Genomic DNA, 12,652 nt, shown 5'->3' on the forward strand with positions numbered 1-12,652 from the left:
GAAGCAGATGTCTTCTCTTCATCTCTTGAGTCTCCTTGAAAGTATAACTTTTATTAAAATGTAAATTGTTCTCTTTATGCACTAGGTAACTATAATCTCTAGTTTATAACATAGTGATGTTTTGAAGATTATAGACCTCCTAACCCTGTGAAATATAAACCTTCCTCCAGAGTCAACTTAGAAGCCTATATTATGATGTAGCTATTGGTTCTTGAAAAGATGAGAGAAATTTTGTTCTTTCTTCTGCTCTAGGGTGTAAATAATGTGAAATTTCATTGTGACTCACAGTCTCTTACGACTTCCAACATGCATGCACTCTGTTGTGATTAATAATAAAAGTGGATGGGGAAAATTGTAGAGCTAGAAAGCAAGGAAGTAGGAGGTGATTCCTCATACTAAGTATTACTTCATGTACTCTCTTCCGATCTGGCTGATAAACCAAGAACTAGCTCTCTGAAGAGTTATAGAATCTCTTCAACTGCCCCGAAGCTCCCAGCCAGCTGCAAGATAGAGATTTTAAGCTAGAGTCGATAATAACCAGGCTGTGACAAACTTTGGCAAAAGTTTGAATTGATTAAATTTGATTAAAGATTGATTGAATTTGATTAAAAAAAATCATCCAAGGATGTCCAGCTGATCTACCCATGAGTATTGATACCTGGCCTCTTTGGCCCAACTCTGGCAACTGTGAAGGCCAATCCCACCCTCAGAGCTCCCCTTGGAGCTGGCTGCCCTCTTACTGTGGTTGCATTGCAGTCCAACTTTTCCCTTTCATCAATTCTGCTTTTATTTTATTTTACCTTAATTCACTTAATTAACATAGTATATTATTAGCTTCAGAGGGATTCATCAGTTGCATACAACACCCAGTGATCAATACATCAGGTGCCGTCCTTATTGCCCATCCCCTAATTACCTCATCGCACCCTTCTGTTAATTCTCCTTTCTTTCCTTGCCAGGTGTTGACCTTGAGAGCACTTTTAAACTTCCTACATGCTAATCTCCTTCTCAAAGTCATTTTTCCTAGAAACTCTATGCGAGATACCCATCATTTGCATGATTTAATTTTTTTTACCTATTACATTGTTATGGTAGATTTCACTATGTCATGAAGATGCTAGTCTTCTAAAATTAGGTTATTCATTTCATGCATTTTCAAATAAAAATTCCAGTAAGAGCTTTCTGTAGAAATTGAGAAGATGATTTTTAAAAATATGAATGAAAAAGGGGGAAAGTAATCAAAGAAAAAAATTAATCAAAAAGAACAGAGAGGGACCTGTCTACAAAAATGATCATGCAATATTACCCAGAGGCCAACAAACTGGCCGATGGAATATATATAGGGAAACAATATTAACAAAAGAGACATCACAGATCAGTGGGGAGAGAAAAGTTATTCTGTCAGTGGTCCTAGGACAACTGTTTATGCACATAGAAAGATATTACATCTTACAAAAAAATTAATATGGATTAATCTTAAATGTGGAAAACAAAACTTTAAAAATTTTTCAGAAGAAAATGTAAAAAATACATTGTGATCTTGGGAAAGACTTTTTAAATTGCAAAAAACAAATTATAGGAAAATGTCTCCAACTTCAGTACAATAAAATAAAACATTTTTCTTCATTAAAAAGTAGTATACTAAATGTAATGGGGTATCCTGAATTCAATCTTGGAACACAAAAAGGATATTAAGTGAAAATCTAGTGAGATACAAAAACACAGTCTAGAGTTTAACTTGGAAGTGTAACAGTGCTGAGTTCTAAGTTGTCACAATGTACCAAAAGTACCATATATATATGTAAAAAGTTCAGAATATATGGGAGCTCTCTGCACAATCTTTGTACCTTTTAGGTAAATTTAAAGTTGTTTAAAAACAGGATAGTATAAAACAAAAACAAAAATCACAAAGTGGGAAAAGATACTTTGTAATATGTACCCCCAAATATTTTGAGTCCAGAGTGTATAGGTAAACTTTATACCACCAAATAGAAAAATTAACTATACCTCCAAGTGGAGGACACTTAATATCATGTTGCATAATATTGAAAAAAGCAAATTGCAAAATAATGCATAAAATAGGAATATATATTTATACATTATTTAAACATGTAAAAAATATTTCTTAGATATATGTTCTCACATAATAAAATAGTAAAGGCATATGTAAAACAATAAAACTCAAATTTTAGGATAAGAAAGAATACATAGGAGATTTCAAATACTATAGTATAGATTTATTTCCTAAAGTAGATAATATAAGCAAGTTATACTTTTTTGTACAATTCACATATTGCATGAGACATATTAAAACACAAGCTTTAAACATATGAAAATTATTATATGAACACATATGCATAAAATTAGATTATTCTTTAGACAAGTTTCAAGATTGAGAATGCATTAAAAGTGATGGTAAAGGTTGACATAATCAAAACTAAAACAAAACTTGTATATGGGAAGAGGTATCTATGGAGTTAATGGATGGAATCATAAACTTGGAGACATTATTTGTAGCATATAAAGGTTAATAGATAAAGGTTAATAACAGTAGCATATAAAAAGGTCCTAAAAATGATTAACATTTTATATACGGGAATTAACATCAAACCATACGTTGAATGGTCACCGAAGAAAAACAAGTTGTATCAGTTTTCTATTGCTGTGATAACAAGTTACCATAAATGTAGTGGCTTAAAACAAGACAAATTTATCATCCTACACTTCTTGAGTTCAAAAGTTCAGTATAAGTTTCATTGCACTAAAATTGAAGTGCTAGTAAACTACCTTCCTTTTTGGAGACTCTAGAAAATAACCTGTTTCTAATAAAGCAGAATCTATTTTCTGTTCATTTTGGTTATTGGCAGAGTTCAATTCCTGGCTTTTAGAATTGAGGTCACTGTTTTCTTGTTGGCTGCTGGATGAGGGACATTTCAGCTTCTAGCAGCCACTATTCCTTGGCTCAGGATTCCTTTCCTCCATCTCCAAAGCTAGCAGTAGGGGGTCCTTCTCACGTTGCATTTCTATTACCCACTCTATTACCGTTTCCCCTTACTTTTAAGGATGCATGTGATCGGATTAAGCCATACTAGATAATCTATGATAGTTTCCCCATCTTGAAGTTCTTAACTTTAAAAATATCTGCAAAGTACCATCTATATAATAAGGTAATATACTCAAAAGTTCCAGGGATTGGGGGGTAGACATCTAGGAGAGTCATTATTTTTCCTGCTACATTGTTTTATACAAAATGGAAGAAATATGTAAACCTTTATACTCCTTGAAAAAAATTGCATTTTTCGTTTGTTTTATCTGTTGAGAAATATGATATCTATATGATATTAACTTGCATGTAGATTATTGTTCGCCTTCTGAAACATTTAGTTCTTTTTTCCCTTTCTTTAACATCTTTTAAAGAAATGCTTCTGAAGTTCACAGTGCAGACACGCTAAAAGGCAATGAAAACAAAAAATAATCTGAAGTGAAAAAACAAGCATTAGAATGAAACTCAGATAACACAGATTGTGGAATTATCAACTTAACTGTGACAACTTTATGTTTGTCTCCTAAGATTGGGAAAATGCTTGGGATGTCTACTGTTACCACTGCTATTCAATATCCAGCTGGTACAACATGGCAAAAAATATTAAATTTAAGTTGCATGGTTTAGAAAGGAAAAAAATAAAATTATTTGAAGACAAAAATTATTCTCTTATGCAAAAATACCCAAATATCCTATGAAAAATTGAATAGAACCAAGAAGTTAGCTTAACAGTGTCAAACAATATGAAAATGAATTGTATTTCCATATGTAGGCAATAAACAGTTGGACATTGAAGTTAATATAAAAAGTTTCATTTACAATGCACCTAAACCATAATTATAAACCTAACCACATACATTAAGTCTTCTATGCTGAGAACTATAGAACACAGAGAAATCAAAGTAGACATAAATAAACAGCTTTGGGGAGAAGGGAGGGGCTGAGGTTGGATCAATTGCCAATGGCCAATGATTTAATCCATCATGCCTACGTAATAAATCATCTGTAAACAAACAAACAAACAAAAAACAGGTTTGGAGAGCTTCTGGGTTGGTGAACACATGGAGATTCGCAGAGAATGGTGTAGTTTGGTGAGGACATAGAAGCTCCACACCCCTCCCCACAGACTTTGCCCTTAAACCTTTCTTCTACTTGGCTGCTTCTGAGTTGTATCCTTTTACAATAAATTGGTAATCTAGTGAGTAAATGGGTTTCCTAAATTTGGCAATCTGTTATAGCAAATCAATCTAGTCTAAGGGTGGAATCATGGAAACCCCTGGACTTGCAACTGGTATCTGAAGTGGGGAGAAAGTGCAGACTTGTAGGGCTCAACTCTTCACTTGTGGGATATGATGCTATCCCTGGGTAGACAGTGTCAGAATTGAGTTGAATTCTCCAATACCCTGCTGGTGTTTGAGAACTCCTTGTTGGTATGGGGGAGTCCCTTGCACACAAACATATTAGATTGTTGTCCAGGAACCCAAAAAGGTATGATTTCACTAGAATTTTAGTACTTCCAATTAACCAGGGGCTTTTCAGGGTTGTTTGTTTTGTTTTATATTTTATTTATTTGTGAAGAAGAGAGAGAGAGAATGAGCAGGGGGAGAGGGAGAAGCAGACTCTCCTCAGAGTGTGGAGCCCAACTGGTGGCTCAGTCTTAAGACCCTGAGACATGACCTCAGCTGAAGGCAGACACTTAATCTACTGAGCTACTCAGGCAGGGGCTTTTTCAGTTTTGATTAAATATAGCATCCATTGCTTAGTAGAGGTGGAGTATTGTCTTTTGTTTTGTATTTTTGTTTCTTTGTTTTGAGAGAGAGAGCACAACAGGGGCAGGAAGGGCAGAGGGAGAGAGAGAGAAGGAATTCTAAGCAGGCTCCCTGCCCAGCACGGAGCCAGACACAGGACTCGACCTCATGACCCTTAGATCATGACCCCAGCCAAAGAAAGAGTTGGACACAACCAACTGAGCCACTCAGGCACCCAGGAGTACTGACTTTTAATAGAGACAAGATAACTGAGATTGATCACATAAATGAACTCAGTGTACTCGCTTTAGCCTGAGCATGAGTGTGTCAGAAAGGACTCTAATCACCTACACCAGAATCGCTCACACTCGTATCATTAAGATGAGATTAAAAAAAATATTAAAAACAACTATTCCTCTCAATCGTTTATTTGCAATTTTCTTTATCACATTAAAGTTTATGTATTAGAGATATACATAATTTTCTGTACTCTCTGATACTTTCGGTAATAAGCCAAAAGGTAAGTGCCTTTGTTAACTCATCTAAAAACCAATTTTTTTTGAGACCTTAATGCAATCTGCTAAGTAAATATAATAAGAATATTAAAATAAGGAAGGAATATTTTGAAATCAACCACGATGAAAAGGAAGCGGTAGCTTTGGATCATGTATATGGAATATAAACTCTATCCTAACAATATTGCTTAACAACAGTGCCAAAATGAGTATCTTGGTTTTACTACAGCTGATTCAATATAATATTACCAGTTAAACTTTATATCTAGAACATTATTATTTATAATGCTATTATGATTGATTCTTTTCCCCCATATCTATGTGACACTAGGGAAAGAGTATATATTTTTCTTTGATCTTTATTTGGAAAAGACCTTTATATAATTTGTCTAAGATTTTTCAGAGTTTAGGACATGAGGCACATTTGTTTGTCTAATCCAAATAAACACCCTCATGAAGTTTTCTCATCTTTAAAAATAAACAGAACAGTATACAAATCATGAGTAAAAAAAAAAATGGTCATGCAGTTCAAGGAATGCAATTGCAGGAGCACACTACAGGTTACCCTCTTGTCTCTTCCCAGCCATCGCCCCTCCTGAACTCTAAGTCTGACCACTAATATGATAAGTTTATCTATTCAGAGATTATTGTTGGGATTATATTGAATCTACAGCTTCATTTAGAAATGGGATTTTCGAACCTATGAACATAATATATACTTCTGCTTATTTAGGTCATCTTCAATTCCACTAATTGTATTTATTATATTTAGTATAGAGATCTTACATAACTTCTACATGATATATCCTTCAATGTTGATGTTTCTTGATGCTGTTACAGATTATATATTTAAAGTTAATTTTAGGAATGGTCCTGACATATGGAATACATTTGGAATATACATATATACATATATATGGAATATCCAATATACATATATTGGATACACACATATATACGTATACATATATATGCACACACACATATATATGGAGAGAGAAAATAATTTAATTTTAAATACGTCTGTAGTTTTATACTTGTTTATATACACAATCATGTCATCTGCAAATAATGACAATTATATTTGTTTCTGATCCTTGAATCTCTTATTAATTCCCTTGCCCTTTTGCACTGAGTAAAGGCTGTACTACAGTATCACATTGAAAGCATGTCTTGATCTCTTGATCTCATTGGAAAACTTTCAATTTTTCACACTCAGGTATGATGTTTGGTAGATACTCTTAACCAGTTTCCTTCTACTTTTATTTTCCTTAAAATTTTTTACTTTAAGGAACTTGGGTTAAATTTTATCAATGGTATTTTTACACATATTGAGATAATTATTTCATTTTTCTCCTTTATATTATTGACATGATGATTTTTTATTGATTTTTTAATGATAACTGATATTTAATTGCAGGAATAAACCCAACTTGACTCTGATATACTTTTTAAAAAACTAATACAACTGGATTAATTTTACTAATATTTTATCAGGGATTTTGGCATCTGTGTTCATGAGAAATACTGGTTTGAAATTTTTCTTTGTTGAAATATCCTTGTCAAGTTTTGGTATATGGGTTGTACCAATTTTATAAAAATGTCTATGAAGTGAGCCTCATTTTTCATCCTCTAAAAGAATGTTTGAAAAATTAGTGTTGTTTGTCTCCTAAAAGTCCTGAATCATTTACCAGTAAAGCCATTTAGGCCTGGATCTTTCTTGGTAATTTAAATACTGACTTCACTTTTATGGGAAAATTATTCTTTGGTATAAAATATTCTTTTATATAGCATTATTCACACTTTCTACTTCCTAATGTTTTAGTTCTAGTAAGTTGAGTTTTTGTAGATATCTGTCCATTTAATATAAGATTTTAAATTCATGGATAATATTCATCTTACAATATCCTTTTGTAATCTTACATTTATTTTATACTGATATCCTCTTTTCAATTCCTGATTTTGAAATTTTTCATCTTCTCTCTTATTTCTTTGTAGATATTGCCAGTGATTTATCAACTTATTAGAGTTTTGAAACTATCATCTTTGGCTGAGCTCATTTTCTTGTATGTTTTCTACTTTGACTTATTTTTAAATTATTTTTTTGCTACCACTTTATTTGGTTTTAGTTTTCTATTATTTTTCTTACACTTTGAAATGAATTTCCAATTTCTGATTTTGAGCCTTTTAAAAAATATATAATTTTAATGCTATAAAGTACTCTCTAAGCCTGTTATACTTAGGTCTAACAAAGTCTGTTATATATATTAATCTTCCATTTATATCATACATCTTTTTTTTCTCTGTGTGCTCCAATCTGTGTATTTTCTACTGACCCACTTTCTACTGTACTAACCCCTGTGACAAGTAATAGCATGTCGTGGTAAGACATCTTAACAAAACAGATGATATGCTTGCTTAAATTTTGTGGACTTTCAAGTCCTTAAATTAATTAAATGTACTTTTAATGAGATTGCTGTAATGTTATAGGCTTATATGAATACCTTCCTATGAATTAGACTTCTGCTTTACTATTGTCATGTTCAAAATGAAAGTGCAAACCTGAAACTTCAACATTTTATGAAAGTGTATGTTACAGTGCTCAAGCTCAATATGAGAAAATGACATAAAATTTCATAATGGGTTTATTTTTAGTGGAAAATAAAATGGAATATTCAAGCAAGTATGATGTGGTACTTTAGAGTGAACACAGAATACTTCTGCAAATTGTTTTTCCATTACAATTCTGACAGATTTTTTAAAAATTCACTCCATTGCTTTAGGATTGCAGTTGCTGATACAATTATGCACACATTGACTTAACTGAGTACTTGGGATGATGGGTAAAATCCATTTCAAATGCAGGTGCAATTTTATGACTCAAAGACTTAAATAAAGGCTCTAAAAGTATTCTTCACAGAACATGACTTGATTTTACAATCTTTGCACACAGAATTCTTTCAATATAACCAACAATAGTTTTGTTTGTGAACAGGATACATGGTTAGCGAAGTTTTTAAAGCAATATAATGACTTTTTGTGTATATAGGTTGTTAAGTCATAGCTTTGGCTTTCTTCATTTCTTACCAGAAATATGCAGTAGGGGATCCAGTGTCTGTAAGTTCACTTGGATATTTACAGTTGTCTTTTAGATTTTTTAGACAGATTTTTATCTGTTTATGTTGTATTTGTATTATATTAACATGATATGTATTTAGAAGAGCAAAACATCATGCTCTTTGATAGGGCAGAAATTTATTTACAGATAATTCAAATGTTCATGAGAAATAAGACACATTGAACCAAGGGGTCAAAAATTTTTTGGCACTTTTAACAAATCTAGATTATTGGGGCACTGAAAAATTGACTTTAATAACTTACTTGAAAATCGAATGTTTTCATAGTATTAACATGCCATTTTTAAAATTAACATTGACAGGTATACAATTACACAAAATTCTGTATATTCCTTCAATAAGCTGCATTTGTTTTTTTTTTACATTTCAATTTTGATTTTTGTTCCATTTTTTACTAAATTAAATTTCTTTTGTATGTACATAGTCTGTAGGAGTCATTACATCTCATGCAATGACTTCAATTATACTTGTTTAACCATAATTGATACATTTCTACCATGTGGTAGAAGAATCCACCCAGATTCTGTTTTTTGTTTGTTTTGGTTTATTTTGGTTTTGCTTTTCTTGTTTCCCCTGGGGGGGAGAAAGTTTTCTTTAACTAAAAATTAAGATACAATTAAGTGTTTATGTTGAATAAATTGGCACTAACTGGGTTAAAGCATGATTCAATTTGTAATTGTTTTTGCTATTTCCATGTGGCCAGAACGGTGGGGTTATGTGGAAAGGCACTGGATGAAATCTAGACAAAGTGGATGAGTTTGGCCACTTGCCCTGTCAGCCTAAGTCAGAATGTCTGCCAGGTCAGGGGAAGGAGATCCTGGAGGGGAACAGAAAAACATATGATATCTTAAGTGACAATGAATAAACCTACAGCTGGATCAATACAATTTTCTATGTCAGAAGGGGATTTTCCTGTATTTGCACTTTCAAGGAGATATATATTAAATGGAAGGTCACTTAAGCACCAGAGTGGTATTTTCTACTGTGAGACAGAGATGAAGAGCTCATGAATTATAATTTGGATAATATTTACAATAGCTAACATTTCTTATACTCTTTACAAGGCCTAGGACTTTTCTTGACACTTTACATGTATTAGTTGGATTAGTTACCAACAAGCCTAAAATAAGGGTACTGTTAATATCCTTATTTAATATAAGTGAGCAAAATGGGATGTTTAGTAGTTGAATAATTTGCCCCAGGTAAGTTATTACTTGCTCATCTAGTAAAACCTAGGTGATAGGTCCTTCAAGACTATGGATCTCTTTTGTTTAAGAGGCAAGAGCCCCATAGAAGCCCAATTTGGGACTTTATTCCCTCCCTATCCTTTTCCTCTGATCCTATACACATACCTGCAAACAGAAAAAGAAGCCCTGGAACACATGGACTGTGTTCCCCATGCCCCATAGCTTGGAATCTCTAGTCTTAATTATTTTCCGTGGTGTTTTCTGTCCTATTGTTTCATACCTGGTTGTTTCCTCTCAGCCATTTTTCTGCTTAACATATAGTCATGTTGCTCTTTGCTTTTGATTGATAAGCCTCTTTTGTCAGTATCTCAGCTTCACAAGTTGCCTCCCCACTGCTCAGGTTGGGTAGAGAATGAAGATGAGCCAAAAATGAAGAAGAAAAAGAATAGAGCCTCTTTGAACTAGACACCTTGATAACATTAAATAAAAAGACTGAGGTGAATAAATTGGAAGCCTAGGAGAATTGTTCTATTTGAATTGTAAGATTCTCGATCAGGATTAATTTCGGGTGATAATATAATCCAGAACAGAGTTAGCTGAGAGTAAATCAATTGGGATAGCATAGAAGGGCTACATTATTGCATCTTAAAAAAAGACACTGATCTAACAGTTAATATTAGTTAGCATTTGGATTTAAAGAAGTTAAGTGGACTAGATACTAAATTCTTTTAAGAATGGCAAGAATTCACCCAGTAGTTGGTATACAATGTTAGTTATGAGGGGGAAAGGTGGTATAACCAGTGGGTATAGCACTCAAAGAGAGAATATCTTGTTCTAGTTTGTTGTTGCAGGTGCATTTGAATATGGTTCCACAAAATATCAAAATTTTCTAAGAAATATTTAATTCAAAATAGCGTCTAACTGATAGCCCTCATTGGACTAACTAAAATACCCATGAACCATCCTTCTCTGCAGCATTTGTGGCGCCCAGAGCAGGAGAACCACATACCTTAGGTCTGAATAGTTTGAAATCATAAATTAAGCTATGGCCAGTGTTTGACTCTGTAGCTTAGTTCCTGGGCACATTTGTGTTATATGGAGGCTAAAAGAAATGTGTCCTGCCCCAGGCAAGCCCTGCCCTGTAGCTTGGTTGGGACAGAGATCTGCTGGGACAAGCAGAAGCAAACAAGTCAAGTTCCTCACGGAGCCAGATCAGATCAATTTCCCTGCTATCCTTAATCCACCTCATTTCACATTTTTGACTGAATTATGCAGACAGTTCAAAGAACCTCCTAAAACGCATGGGGGAGAAGAGATGGCTGGAGAGAGTACTGTTACCTATGGTCCTAGTCTGCTTAGACTTCCGCTTTGGGTGGTTGGGGGTAATAAAAAAGAAAAAAAAAAAGCTACTTTTTCTTTCTGGTCATACTAAAGTACTCTTAACCCCAACTATTCTGGCCTGGTGGTGGGAAATGGAGGGAGAGGACACAAATTATTCATTTTTTTGACCTTATCATTTCAAGAAAGACAAATTAAATTATGCATTAAAAATGCATACGTTTAAACATCTTTAGATGTAGACTACGTAGAAGAGTTCCCATTAAAAATGCCAACCTAAAAAATAAATAAATAAATAAATAAATAAATAAATATGCCAACCTACTACATTTCTCCACTTCTAAGACCTAAAGTTTAAAATTACTGACAAGGCGATTTTTTTAAAAAAAAAAGCACAAAAACCATAATGCCTCAAAAACAGGAATGGAAAGAACAGCAAAAATTCATGAAGGAAGTTGATTATCACAGGGCAAGTATATAAATGGTAATGGCTTTAATGATTAAACAGAAGTTGAGCCATAAACAATAGAGGGGAAAATGGAAAACTAAGCCTGATATAAAAGAATTCTCACAATGCTCAGAAACTGGTACTAATGATTGCCTCTGGACTCAAAGATGAAAGACACATGGAATACAGTAAGGAGGGGAGCTTTAAATCTCATTGAAGATTAGTTCGATTCTCAATTCTGCTACTAATATAGAGATTCTCTGCCAAAGTGCCCCACTGAGTCACCGTGTAGTTAATTTCAATGTCTTAACAACAGATGCACAACTTCTAACCTCCTTTTTTATATCAAGCATCAGCAGACAAGGAAAATTACCAGATTATCAGAGGGAAAGCTCTAATAAAGAAAAAAGAACCAAATACAAGCATAAGTAGTCAAAGCAACTTTGAGAAAACAGAGCTTTGTTTTATAGGACGAGAAAACTTGAAAAACTATTTGCCTAATGGCTTCAGGCGAATAAATAAAGATATTGCATTATTTAAGCAGGTATGGAATATAATAAGAAATATTCAGAAAACAAAAAGGACCTTTTAGAAATAGCAACAGAGAAAGAAGAAATGAAGAACTCAGAGTGTTTGTACAGTGAATTTGAGGGAAATTCACAGAGAGTGGGGCAAAGCAATGAAGAGATGCATAATAGAAAAGAAAATTAGGAAATTGGGCTGACTTGGTCAATAGCCAAATATTGAGTTCTACAATGACTTTAAAAGGAAAACAGAGGGATCCCTGGGTGACTCAGTGGTTCAGCGCTTCCCTTCAGCGGAGAGCATGATCCTGGAGACCCAGGATCGAGTCCCACGTCGGGCTCCCTGCACGGAGCCTGCTTCTCCCTCTGCCTGTGTCTCTGCCTCTATCTCTCTCTCTCTGTGTGTCTTTCATGAATAAATAAATAAAATCTTAAAAAAAATAAAATAAATAAAAGGAAAACAGAATTGAAGAAATCATCAATAAAATATTTGCATGTTCCATAAAAATAGTATGTAGAACCAAAGATACCAGTTGCCAGGGTAAAAAAAGCCTGATAAGTATCTGGCATGATGAATAAAAGTAGAACCTGCCAAGTCAAATCTTTGTGAGGATCATGTGGACAAAGAGGAGACTCCACAAGCTTCTATTTTAAAAACTTGTTTTACATAAGTATTTTTATTGAGATATAATTGACACCTAGCATTGTATAA

The sequence above is a fragment of the Nyctereutes procyonoides genome, unplaced genomic scaffold (genome assembly GCF_905146905.1).
Source record: "Nyctereutes procyonoides isolate TBG_1078 unplaced genomic scaffold, NYPRO_anot_genome, whole genome shotgun sequence".
NCBI lineage: Eukaryota > Metazoa > Chordata > Mammalia > Carnivora > Canidae > Nyctereutes > Nyctereutes procyonoides.